The sequence below is a fragment of the Serinus canaria genome, chromosome 7 (assembly GCF_022539315.1).
Source record: "Serinus canaria isolate serCan28SL12 chromosome 7, serCan2020, whole genome shotgun sequence".
Lineage (NCBI taxonomy): Eukaryota > Metazoa > Chordata > Aves > Passeriformes > Fringillidae > Serinus > Serinus canaria.
This window is the reverse complement of record NC_066321.1, coordinates 1,627,333-1,641,216: the sequence shown is the minus strand read 5'-3', so window position 1 is coordinate 1,641,216 and position 13,884 is coordinate 1,627,333. Positions and strand designations below refer to the sequence as shown.

The window sequence follows — 13,884 nt, the reverse complement described above, 5'->3', positions numbered from 1 at the left end:
GGAGTGTTTCTGGTGCCAGGGACACCTGGATGCACTTTCTGGAGCTGTGGAACACATTCCCAATCCCGCCTCCCAGAGCGGCCACCGTGACCAAAGGTGAGTTTGGGATTGCTCCAAATTCCAGCTGCTCCATCCTGGATCTCTCTTCCAACTGCAGCAGCAGCAAATTCCCTGGTTTTGCAGCTCCATGGGCCCCAGGATGGGATGTGGGGTCCCCCAGTGCTGCCACTGCAGGGGTGCTGGTTTGGGTCCTGCTCCCTCTGCTATCCCACCTGGCTTGTCCCAGGTTATCCCAAATCCCTTCCCACACAAACTCCAGCGAGATGTGGAGTCCAGGAAAGGAGCCCAAGGTGGGGTGGCACTGACGAGGGTGAAAGTGCCAGCCCTGCTGACTTCACTGAGGTTTTTTGGGGTAAGGATGAAAAATCCTGCTCCTTTCCATCTTCTGTACATCTCCACTTCCCTGACCCGGAATTCCACTTTTTAAAATAACTCCATTCTGCAGGAACAGCGTCCTAAAATACCCAGCTGACCTATTTATCCAGCTCCCTTCCCAAAATGCCATCCTGCAGCCTGGGCAGAGGGGCCTGTGGAGCAGGACACAGCCAGGGTCAGTCTGCTCCTGCTGGGAAGGTGAGGCAGTGATTTCCTTTTCCCAGGGATCCAGGTGGGAATTGGAGCTGGCAGGAAATCCATTTGGGTTCAATGTGGGACACCCATGGGAATGCAAACTCTGCTTGTCCATCCCTTGGGAATGGCCTGCTGTGGAATTCCTGGGATTTCTGCCTCCCAGCCAGCAGTCATCACAGAACTGGGAATTCCATGTGGGAAGAGCTCTGGAAAAGGAGACAACAGGCCCCAAGCTGAGGTTTCGGTGCCAGGCCTGGGACATCTGACTGGTGTCACCTCCCAAGGCTGCAGGAATCCAGTGCTGCTCATGATCCAGCAGAAATCCAGGGCTCCTTCCCCATGTTCCAACCAGAGCCGTGCACATCAGGACAATGTTTGTATCCCACCAGGATCAGGATGATGTTTAGATTCCACCAGGATCAGGGGAATGCTGACATCCCACCAGGATCAGGACAATGCTGACATCCCACCAGGATCAAGGGAATGCTGACATCCCACCAGGACCAGGACAATGTTTGCACCCCACCAGGATCAGGACAATATTTACATCCCATTTTTCCTTCCATTTAATTCCCCATTCCAGAGGTGAACCCCCTCATTCCTGAGGGGTTTCAGGACAATCTGACCGTGTCACCTCCCTGGACACTTCCCAAGGCCACAGGAATCCAGTGCTGCTCATGATCCAGCAGAAATCCAGAGCTCCTTCCCCATGTTCCAGCCAGAGCCACGGACATCAGGACAACATTTAGATCCCACCAGGATCAGGACAATGTTTGCATCCCACCAGGATCAGGACAATGCTGACATCCCACCAATGCTTTCATCCCATTTTCCCTCCCCTTTGACTCCCATTCCAGGGGTGAACCCCCTCATTCCTGAAGGTTTTAGGGCCCTGCTGAGGTTTTTGGAGCATTTCCCCCCAAGGAAAGGAGGAAATGCAGGAGGAAATGCAGCTCTGTGAGGAGGAGAGAAGACACCCAATCTCCAAGGATTGATGGGCACATCCAGGAAAATGCTGGCTTTATCCAGGTCACCTTTTTCATCTGCACCCAGGGAGGAAATTAATGAAGCTCTCCGAGTTCTTCCCACTAATTGATGACTCCTTAATGGCAGTAAAGCTTTGAGAAAGCACAAATGTATTATGTGGAAGGGCAGGAGTGAGTGGCTCCAGGTGGTTTATCTTGGTGATTTGGGAGGGGGCAATTACAGGGAATTTGATCCCTGCTCCAAGTTCTGCTCTGCATTTGAGTGGGGAATAGCATTAGAATTAATCCTGGCACTTACAAATGGTGATTGGGCAATTAAAGGCTGATTAATCCAATTTTATTTAGGAAAATGGATGAGGGAAGGAGCTGGTAAATGGGAAATGATGGAAAAGTGGAGCAAAGGTGAAAGAAAGGATAATTGTGCCTGGCTTTGGAAGAGAGCAGGATTCTTAGGGAATGCAGGAGGTTGGATCTGTCTGGACAGCAGGAAAAGGAGGCACAGGAACAAGGAGAGGGTGGCAAACACAGGTGAGAAATTGAGCAAGGGCAGGTGACAACCAGAGGAGACAATTCCTTCCAGATCCACATGGAAAACAACATCTGACATTTTTATTAATGACCATAAAAAGAGAAAAAAGTTGGTGGTGAAATTTCCTGATCGGATCTGCTGATGGCACCAACTGAAGGGGAAATATGGACAATTTGGAATCTTAAGGATTGGAATAAAGCCCTCAGGATCCCACAGTGAGGATCTGAGCTGTGTGGGAGGAGTGAATCAGTTCAAAGTGATGGAGAGATCCCAGGAGATGCACAAGGATCTCACTAACCTGAGATGCTGGATGCAGCTCTGATGCAGAAGTGAGCTGTCCCAGAGCAGGACAGACTACAGAACCTGGTGCATTTAACCCACCAAAATCTCAGCAAAGCAGCCTGAGAAAATCTCTGAAGATATTTCAGGGCCAGATATGGGGCAGAGATGAATTTCTCACGGTGGGAGCTGGAGGAACCCTCCAAGATCTGCACCCAAACCAGCCCAGAGGTTCCAAAGGCCACAGCCCTGTTTTGGTGGCCAGTTGGGCAACCAAGGAGCCGGCTCTGCTCAGGGTGACTCCATCCCTGGGTGGAGGAGGGGAGGGTTTGATGTGGTGCCTGCAGGAGAAGAGCCCTGATAAACCTGGGATCCTTCAGGTCGGACCAGAAAAACCTGAGGTGCTGCCACCCACCCTGCTGTGCAGCTGATCTGATCCCTGGCTGATAGCTGAGGGACAGGAGGCCGGGAAGGTGTCCAGGAATTCCGTGTTCCCACGGGTGGCTGGCAGCTGATCCCATCAGCACCAAGAACCTGGAATGAGGATTGCCTCAGAGCCTCCTGAGAGAATTTTCCTGCAGCAGCATCCCAAGAGTTGAGGTTTGGGTGCTGTGGATCTCAATAACCTGGTGATTTTTGGGACTGGGAAAAACTGAGGGCTGTGCTGGTGATAAATCTTTTGTTTTTCCCATGGTTTTTCCACAGCAGCAGCTGGGATCAGAGGAGAGGAGGGAGGATCCTCACCTTCTCCTGAGAGCCCACCTGCAGAGCTGCCTCCAGCTCTGGAAAACCCTAAATAAGGATGTGGAGCTGCTGGAGCGAGTCCAGAGGAGGGAATAAAACACTCCTGATCCAAACCCCCAGCAGGTTTGGGAGACACAGCAGAGACACTGAGGGCTGGAATCTGCCCCATGGGATGCTCCACATCCTCCCAAAAGCAGTGGGAATGTGAAATTTGGTTGGGATTTGGAGCCTCCTATTCCTGGTAGATCTCTAAGCCAGGATAAGAGGGAGGCTGGAGAGGAGGACAAGCCATCACAGAAACCCCAGATAGAACAAACACTGTGGGGCAGCAGCTCCTGGGCTGGAGATCCTGATTGTCCCGGCACAGCTCTCCTTCCCTCTGGAGATGGGTGGGATGAGGGGTCTGAGAAAAGGATTCCCTGTGGGTGGGAATAAAAACTCCAGGATGGAGAAGTTCCAGTGTTTGGGAGCCAGGCTGGGAGAGCTGGGAATCCTCCCCTGGAGAAGGGAAGGCTCCAGGCAGAGCTCAGAGCCCCTGGCAGGGCCTGGAGGGGCTCCAGGAGAGCTGGAGAGGGACTGGGGACAAGGATGGAGGGACAGGAGCCAGGGAATGGCTCCCAGTGCCAGAGGGCAGGGATGGGTGGGAGATTGGGAACTGGGAATTCCTGGCTGGGCTGGGATTGCCAGAGCAGCTGGGGCTGCCCCTGGATCCCTGGCAGTGCCCAAGGCCAGGTTGGGGCACCCTGGGACAGTGGGAGGTGTCCCTGCCATGGCAGAACTGGATGGGCTTTAAGGTCTCTTCCAACCCAAGCCATTCCAAGATTCCCTGAATTTGGTCCCCAAACTCCTCAGTAAGTCTCAGAAAACCTCTCCGTGTTTTCTCTACCCCAGACATCAAAGGTCTCCGTGGCTGAGGGGGCGTTTTCCCACATCCCTCTGTCTCCCCACAGGGCTGGGCTGGAAAACCAACCCCGGTGGCTGCATTGGAATGCAAAGCCCAATGAAATCCTCTGCTCCTCTCAGCTTCATTAGCTGGGCTAATTAAGAGGAGCCAATCAAAATCCCCTTTGCAAAACACACAGTAACAAATTGGGATGTGTGAAAGCAGCCCTAAAATCCAGCTGTGAGTGCTTCCAAAGGCAGAGCAGGGAATGCAGATCCCACAGAGCTCTGCTGAGTTCAGGAATTTCTGCAGATTTATGTCCCGACAGCTGAGTTGGAGCTTCCAATTTTGAAGCCTGTGGCTTTCAAACCATGACAATCCCAGCTCTGAAAACCTTTGATTCCACCCAAAACAACAGTGGGGAAAGCACTGGGAGAGGAGGAATCCCATATATTGAAATGCCTGTGGGAATGGATTGAAGGGCTGAAGGGGTCAGGGAGCAGCTCCCGGGGTGGTGACACCTTGTTCAGGCTGCCCCAGAGCAGGGGCTGGGCAGAGTCCCAGAATAAAGCAGGGATTGATTCCAAGGATCTCCTCCATGACCCACCTGGGGCAGCACCAGAGCCCAGCCAGGGCTGCCCCCAAGATGACCCAAAATGGCCCCAAAATGCACCAGCGCTCCCGGGGTCTCTCCCTGGGATCAGCTCTGCTCCATTCCCACCTTGCAGTTCATTGTCCCAGCCCAGCTTTAGCCCAGGCAGTCCCAGCCTTGTTTTTCTCTCTCCAGCCCACGGGGTTTGTGCTCCTGGCCTGAGATTTGGCTCATTTGTCCTTGGTGCCCAGCTGGAGCAGGAATTGTTTTGTCTCCCTGCTCTGGGCACAGAGCTCAGCAGCGCTGGATGGGAAGCTCAGAGCTGCACAGAGCCTGGAACACAGAAAAGCTGAACCTGAGACATCAGTGGGAGATCCCAATTTTCCTGTCTCAGCTCTCCTTCCCTTTGGAGCTGGGTGGGATGAGGGGTCTGGCTGTGGTCAGGGTGACAAGGAGGGACAGGGCTGCAAAGGATCCCCTTTGGGTGCAATAAAAACTCCTGATCCAAGCCCCAAGCAGTGACTCCAAGGGCTGGAATCTGCACCACGGGATGCCACGTGCTCCACACCCTCCCAGAAACGTTGGGAATGTGAAATTTGGTTGGGATTTGGAGCCTCCTGTTCCTGTAGACTCCTAACCCAGGATGAGAGGGAGAGGAGGAAAAGCCATCCCCAAAGCCCCAGGTACAACAAACACAGCGGGGTTTGGGGATGGCTTTTCTCGGGGGTTGGGAGATCCTGATTGTCCTGGCTCAGCTCTCCTTCCCTCTGGAGATGAGTGGAATGAGGGGTCTGAGCAAAGGATCCCCTTTGGGTGGGAATAAAAACTCCCCATCCAAATCCTCAAATCCCATTCCCTGTGCAAATACTGATTTAATCCTTCTTATTTTCCACCATGAGCATTTCTGAGTCTGCTTTTCCCAAGAGATCTTTGGGAATTGGGAGGAATTTGGTCAGAGCAGGACCAGCCATTCCTGCCCCAGGAGCTCCTCTCCTGCCAGGGGCATTCAGGGATTCCCCTCCATATCCATGCACAGAATTCCAGGCTGCCTGAGGAGGTTTGGGATGATTTTTGTCCCTTTTTGGCTCATGAATAATGGAGTGTGAGGGTGTGACAAGAGGTGACAAACGAGGGTGGCAGGGGCAGGCAGGATCCCATCAAATTCCCACCCCTCCGACAGCTTCAGGCTCTTCATCTGCCAAGGACAGGGAAATATAAACTGGGAGAAGCAGCCTTGAATATAAAATATAACAAAATAAAAATAAAATATAAATATAAAATGTAGAATATATAGAATATCCTGGATAGGAGCAAAGGCATCCTAAACACAGGATTTTTTACATGGAAAGGACAATTTAACAATCCTTAGGGATTAATAAACATTCCCATTTTCTTTCCTTCCCAATAAATGTGTCTTTAAGGCCCATTAAAGGCCAAAATTCCTGATTTTCCCTGATTTTTCACTGTGTTAAAACCATTTCTTCCCACAAAACTCCAATCTAGATTCACCAAAAGGGTTTTTCCCCACACCTGGAGATTTGGAAAATGGCCATTTTTGGGATCAGAATCAAATCCAGGCTCAGGGAATTTACATCCATAAAATAATTGTGGGTTTGAGCAGGTGAAAATGGGATTTTCCTCTGCTAAGAAAGATAATTCCAAATATCCCAGACAGGATCACTGCAGGTCCCAGCAGGTGAATTCCTGGCTGCACCATCCACCAGGAGAAGGAATTTTCCACAATCCCAGAGCTGCAAAATCCATGGATTCATCAGGCAGCTCCTGCCTGGAGCTCCATCCATGGCCGTGGATGTTCCAGGTTTATTTTGGGAAGAGATCCAATCCTTGATGAGCTGTTTGTTTCCCTGCTCCCTGCCTGATGTTATCCCAACAGCACAAAATGAGATTTGGGGATGCAGGCTATTGGATTATGGGATGGGCTATCCAATTACTCTTGGAATATTTGTGCATTCCTGGCGTGGGAGATGAAAGGTGGAGCCCGGGCTCCAAACAAACACAGACTGATCCCAAAGCCAGGCAGCTCTTCCACAGTGAATTCAATCCATTAGGATGTGGAGCAGTTGGATATGGAGTGATTGGGATCCCAAAAATCAGAGCTGGATCTGGCAGGAACAGCCTTGGAACAGGTTGGTATCCATGGAAATCCATGGAAATCCATAGGAATCATCTGTTTTAATGATTTGGGATCTGTCCTTTTGAACCTTTGTGTGGCTCCTGATGGTTTGTTCCTTGGAGAAAACCCATTGGGAACAGCCTTGGAGCTGTTATCCCACTGGGCAGGTTGGATCCATATCCAACCCCATGGAAATCCATGGAAATCCATAGGAATCATCTGTTTTAATGATTTAGGATCTGTTCCTTTGAACCTTTGTGTGGCTCCTGGTGTTTTTTCCTGGATAAACCTGTTGGGAACAGCCTTGGAGCTGTTATCCCACTGGGCAGGTTGGATCCATGTCCAACCCCATGGGAATCTATGGAAATCCATGGAATCATCTGTTTTAATGATTTAGGATCTGTCCTTTTGAATGGCACAACCTTTGTGTGGCTCCTGATGGTTTGTCCTCGGAGAAACCTGTTGGGAACAGTTTGGGAGCTGTTATCCCACTGGGCAGGTTGGATCCATATCCAACCCCATGGGAATCCATGGAAATCCATGGAATCATCTGTTTTAATGATTTAGGATCTGTTCCTTTGAACCTTTGTGTGGCTCCTGATGGTTTTTTCCTGGAGAAATCCCATTGGGAACAACCTTAGAGCTGTTATCCCACTGGGCAGGTTGGATCCATATCCAACCCCATGGAAATCCATGGAAATCCATGGAAATCCATAGGAATCTCTGTTTTAATGATTTGGGATCTGTCCTTTTGAACCTTTGTGTGGCTCCTGGTGTTTTTTCCTTGGAGAAACCTCTCCCACCCCCTGTTTGCCTGGACTGGGATTCCCGGGATGCAGCGGATCCCTGTGGAATCTGCTCCCTGGTAATTCCTGGCTGCTGCATCCACAGCTCCCTAAACTGCTGGGGTGGGACTCAAAATGAGCCAGAAAATGCTGGCATTCCCAGGGATGGGCTCCACTGGGAATGCTTCATGGGCAGCACATCCAGGGAAGCAATCCCAGCTCATGGATGGATGGATGTTCCCCATCCAGAGAGAAGAATTTGACCAAAACCATTCCACAGGGCAGATTTGAGCATGGGAAGAGCCTGGAAGTCTTTCCCACCCTCCCTAGGGATGAATTTTTTGGAATTTCCCCACACCAGGGGAAAATCCTCCTTCCAGAGTCTTGTCTTTTTGCTCATCCCGAGAGGAAACATCCTTGGGATGCCATCCCAGTGCCAGCCCTGGATGAGAGCTGAGTTTTCCAACATCACTTTAAAGCTTCCCAAGTGAGAAAATCCCCCCCTCCCATCCATTCTGCCGAGCAGATTTGGGAGAGCCTGCTGAGGAGCCGAGTCAAAATATTGGGAATTCTGCATTCTGTGTCCTCCTCCTGCTGCCAGACTCGTGACAGGGAGGTGTCAAACACGGCGTCTGCCTGGGGAGTCTCATCCCAGAATCCATTAGGATCCCTTAATACAAGGAAAATCCTTTTTGGGCAGGATAGGGAGGAGTGAAGTGCAGCACGGGTTTTCCTGCACATTTCAACCACAGACTCTTTGTTTCATCCACGTTTTTGTGAATTCCTCAGATATTCCCCTGGCCAGGGCCCACAAAGCAAACAATAATGTTGGGATTTCTGGCTGTTTTCCCCTAAAACTCGCACATTTTTTAGATAATCAAATATTGTTCCCTCTGCTCTTGCTCAGAGAACAGAGTGCACACTGAGAGCTCAGGCTTTGGAAAGCAATGGGAAATGGGAAGGAATTGAAGGAAAATCCTGAATCCTCAGTTCAGCTTTTCTGTGTTCCAGGCTCTGTGCAGCTCTGAGCTTCCCATCCAGCGCTGCTGAGCTCTGTGCCCAGAGCAGGGAGACAAAACAATTCCTGCTCCAGCTGGGCACCAAGGACAAATGAGCCAAATCCCAGCCCAGGAGCACAAACCCCGTGGGCTGGAGAGAGAAAAACAAGCAGGGTGGGAGTGCCTGGGCTAAAGCTGGGCTGGGACAATGAACTGCAAGGTGGGAATGGAGCAGAGCTGATCCCAGGGAGAGACCCCGGGAGCGCTGGTGCATTTTGGGGCCATTTTGGGTCATCTTGGGGGCAGCCCTGGCTGGGCTCTGGTGCTGCCCCAGGTGGGTCCATGGAGGAGATCCTTGAATCAATCCCTGCTTCATTCTGGGACTCTGCTCTGGGGCAGCCTGAACAGAGCATCCATCCCCTCTGGAGATCCTTTCCTGCGGATAAAACAACTTGTGGAGTTGGGGGAATATTTGAGGATTTAGCAAGTCAGGGAAAATCTTTATCCACTCCTCCCAGATAATTCCTGAGGCTCCAGGTTCTCCCAGCAGGATTTGAAGCCCTAACGAAGCTCCAAATTTCCCTTCCCCGGAGCCAGGACATCCCTGTGGAGCAGGCAGGGATCGCTGCCCTTTGGAAATGCATTCCTGAAGCTGCTCCTGGCATCAATCATCCCTCTGCAGCACAGCCTGACCTCCTCCCCTTCCCAAATCCCTCCCCAGATCCCTCCTGCGGGTCAAACGTGGGCTGGGCTAGGGATTTATGGCAATTAAAACGTCTCTGTTAGAATTTATATCGTTCCCATCCAGAGCAGGAATTTGGGGGATTGGAGCCCCTCGGTGCCCAGGGCTGAGCTCAGCTGGAACATCAGGGAAAAACCTTCGGGGCATGGGCTCGGCTGGCTCTGGAAATAGAGAAAATGGTAATAAACGTCAGGGTTAGCCCCAAAAAGGGGCTAAAAAATATTAAAAGAAAATATTCGGGTCTGGGGAAGCAAAGAAGGAAAAGTTTTGCTTTTTTCCCCTTTCTTTCCAGGGTGTTTGGCACAATTTAGGGAGGACCTGCTTGGATGCAAATGAAGGATGAGGGAATAATCACCTGTTAATTACGAATCACCGAGGATTGAGATTAACTCAGTCCCTGGGTGAGCTGCCCCTCCCTGTTATCCAGCAGAGAATTCCAAAAGCATCATTTCCCATCTCAGAAAACTCCTTCGTCCAGCTGAAACCGCAGGATGGGGCAGGAGACGCAAAGGGAGCGATCCCAGGAGGGGAAATTCCCGTGGTTTGGTGGAATTCCACCTGGAATCGATTCATCCTCTGCCCCGTTAAACCCGGGGTGCTGCAGAACTTGGATGGAAAGGCTGTGGAAAAGGAGCTTTTCCAACCCAAATCGCCATCCCAGAGTGCTCAGCTCTCCTCCAAGAGTTTTTTGGGCTCCGCTTTAGTCGTGGACAGAAATAAAATGAGGGAAATGTCCCTGGTGTGTCCCGGCATCCCAAACCCCCAGCAAATCCCACTCCTGCCATTTCCAGCCCCCTGACCTGCAGCTGCACTTGGCTCCCTCAGGAAAAATGGGAAAAACCTTTCCAAACTCAGCCCATTATCCTGATAATATCAGAAAAATTGCACCCGACCCCATTAATATCCATTTTTTTTCCGGGCAAGAATCCAAAAGCTGCCTTCAGGAAGAGTGGAGGGAGCAATTACCCCATTCCCAGAGATCCCTGATCCCGGGGGGCTCCATTCCCCACTTTTCTGGCTGGGATCAGAGAACAACCCCCCCATCCCTGGGCCGGGAGAAATCCCCGAGCTCGGCTCTAAATCTCTGCAAAGGGAATTTTCCAGGCTGTCACCATCCCTCCCCTGGCTGTGAGTTGGTTTTCCTTGGAATTTTAATGAGTTCTCTGAGAGAGGGGGGGGGAAATAAAGGAGGAAGAACTGGGAAAAAGTGCGGGTGATGTCATCACCCCCAGGTCTGGTTTTATTATCTCAAATTTCAGCGGCTGGTTCAGCTGGGACAGCTTTATTTTAAATATAAATGGAGAGGTGGAGGCAGCACAAACAGAAACACAGAAATATAAATACATTTATGAAAATACAGAGATGGAGCCAGCACTGCCCCTTGGCCGCAGTGGTGAATGTTTCTCCAAGAGAAATGGGAATAAAAGGGGTGTAAAAAACATATTTTGGTGCAAAACCTGGGAGAAATGGGAATAAAGGAACTGTAAAACCATGTTTTGGTGTAAAACCTGGGAGAAATGAGAGAAAAGGAGTGGAAAAACTTATTTTGGTTTACAACTTGGGAGAAATGGGAATAAAAGTAAGGTAAAATCATATTCTGGTGTAAACCTGGGAGAAATGGGAATAAAAGGAGTATAAAAGCATATTTTGGTATAAAACCTGGGAGAAATGGGATAAAAGATTTGCCCCCAAATTCTCCCCCAAGCCCAACCCCAGAGCCATTTCCAAGGTCCAAAGAGCCCACTGGGATATTTTCTGGCATGCTGCATTTCTCTGCACCACATTTCACCTCCATGCTCCATGGAATTCCTTCATTTTTCCCATTTTTTCCAGAACTGTTTGTTTTCTTTTGGCTCTGCCTCTAATCACCTCCGTTGCTAATTAGCATCCAGTCCCATCCATGGATGTTTTTCCACTCCTCCCTGAGCCCCACAGGCCGTTTCACACATTCCATGGAAGGGATGCTGGGTGTGTGGTGGAGATGCCAGCCTGAATTCCAGGTGGGAAGAACGGCTCAGGAATGATTTATATCCCCCTCCATTCCTAAACGACCTTGCCAACAGCATCCATCCGTTCTCCAGCGCTGGAGACAAAACATTCCAGGCGGATGTGCCTCACCTGCTGTGCCAAGCACGTGTTAAAAACCCAGCTACAAGACAATTTCCCAATTAATGGATTCCCTGGGAGGCTGGGAATGGGGCAGGAAATGTGGCACAGAGCAGATGTGGGACGCTCAGGAAGAATTCCTGCCATTCCCACCCCGTAGATGAATTTCCAGCAGGACTTTGTGGGTCCAGCCCGCACGCCCTCGGGCTGGAATCAGAGCTGCTCTTCCCAGAGTTTGTCTTGGTTGCAGGAATGTTGTGGAGCGAGGTGGGGTTGGATTTCCAGCAGGAGAGCAGGGGGGTATTTATGGGGTGCAGCTGCCCCTCCCTCCCACAGAGCCTTCCCGACTCTCCCACCGTCGGATTTCCTTCTGGATTTCCAAGGTCAGCTCGGAGCCCGAAGGCAGGGAAGGATATCTGAGGGTGGTCTGGGGGTTTTGTTGTGAGAACATTAAAATTTTACCTTTGCTTTCTGCAGGACTTGTCCTCTCAGGGAATTGTGTCAATAATTATCATGGAATCATGGAATGGAGCTGGAAGTGACCTAAAGGATCATCAAGTCCTGCACAGGACAACCCCAAAATCCCACCATGTGCCTGAGGGCGTTGTCCAAACACTCCAAGGATATTCCTGCACCTCAGGAAGGTGGGGGGAGATCCAAACCTGCTGCAGATGGCACCGACCTCTCATCCCCCTCCAATTCCTTCCCCTTGTCACTCCTCGCTCCCAACACCCACATTTCTCCCTGGGATCTGCATCCAAAGCTCTTCCTGATATTTAAAGCAGCTCTTTCTCTACCTCCTCCTTGCTAATTCCCCATCTAATTTTAAACCTCATCCATAATGGGAGCTTCTCTCTGCCTCTTCCATGTGTCACCACATTTTCCCATTTGCCACCGGCTCCTATTTACATCTGTGTTTGGGAGAGAACTGAAGCTAAACTTGAGGCCAAACCCAAACTACTCCATAGAATCTGGAGATGCTTCCCAGCGTGGAGAGCTGCCCGGGAAAGGAGCTTTAAATAAAATCCCAAAAAAAAGCAGAAGATGCATCCAACTGCTGCTCCAATCCGTGAGCTGGGTGTTTTGGCAGGGCTGGAAGAGCTGACAGTCAGCGAGTCAGGAAAGGATTTAATTCTATTTAATTAGAAAAATATTAAAAATAGGAGTGTATGAAAAGATTAAATTCAACATTCCAATGTTTTTTCACGCTCTCCCAAACAGAGGAGCCCCAGACTGGGAACGCTGGGGTGAAATAACATTTCTGAAGTTCAGGAAAATGAAGGAAGATGTTACACCACAGCGTCTTCCGATGTCGCAAGGGATTCCCACCCAAGGCTGGGGGAAGTGGGCACCCAGCCAGCCCCCTGGGCTGCATTCCCTGCCCAGCCAGCCCCTTTTTTCCAGCAAACAAACGGAGTTCACTCAGCTTTGACCTTAACTCACTCTTCAATTTATTTCTTTTTTCAATAGGAAGTCGTCGGAGTGGTCCAACTGGCAGGTCAGCGAAACATGGCGCAGCTGGAGGCTGCCCTGACAGAATTATGGATTGCAGATGTTGCCTGGGAGCTGCTGGGATTCTGAGCAGGGCCAGGAGTCCCTGGGGTGGCTGTGGAGCTGCTTCCCGAGCCTTGGGGAAGAGGGGCTGGTTTTCCACTCCAAATGAACTTTTAACCCTTTGGGGTTTGCTCTGTGTTTAACCTGTGGGGTTTGCTCTGGAGACAGGTGACAGAGAGCAGGAAAGGCAAAGGAGATCCAGATCCTGCTCCCTCTCTTCTCAGCAGGGATTTCCCCATGGAAAGGGCGGTCAGGGATTGGCACTGCCCAGGCAGGTTGGAGTCCCCATCCCTGGAAGTGCCCAAGGAATGGCTGGACGTGGCACCGGTGACAAGGTGGGGATCAGGGCCAGCTGGGACCCGGTGACCTTGGAGGGCTTTTCCAACCTCAGTGATCTGGGATTCTCCACGCACACGTGGGGAGTCCCACAGAAACGTGGCTTCAGGGCTTGGACATCCCCCCCCAGCAGGGGTGGCACCTCAGAATTTGGTGTCAGCAGACATCCTAAGCCATCAGGGACTGCAGGAGGCCAAAGGCTGGGAATTATTTAATTTATTGGGATTATTGTAATTAACAACATTCCAGGTGTAAGGATAAAATGGACAATGCAAAACACTGACTTGGGGTGAAATAATCCTGACATCAGGCAGCTGAAGGTACAGAGATCCTTAAATCAGCCCCAGGAAACTGCTGGAGGTCCAGCCTTTGAGCCAAGCCTAGTTCAGCTGAGCTCTGTAGGTTTTCCATGCCACGTTTATTCTCCAGAGAGCAGAGGTGCTCTCATCTCCATGGCCTTGTCCATAATTCCATAGGGAAGATGTTCCATTTGAAGTTATGCTGCTTCTTCTTCTCCTTCTCCTTCTTCTTCTTCTCCTTCTCCTTCTTCTCCTTCTTCTTCTCCTCCTTCTTCTTCTCCTCCTTC

At 50.7% G+C, this 13,884-nt stretch overlaps 1 long non-coding RNA gene across 1 annotated transcript; it reads left to right on the top strand.

The window, feature by feature from the left end:
- Window positions 1-6,682: 6,682 nt before the first annotated feature.
- On the top strand, window positions 6,683-13,495 carry LOC127059797 (uncharacterized). Its single transcript, XR_007777949.1, has 3 exons — window positions 6,683-6,790; window positions 11,886-12,052; window positions 12,879-13,495. It is a non-coding gene; the product is annotated as an uncharacterized LOC127059797 (long non-coding RNA).
- The last annotated feature ends 389 nt before the right edge of the window (window positions 13,496-13,884 follow it).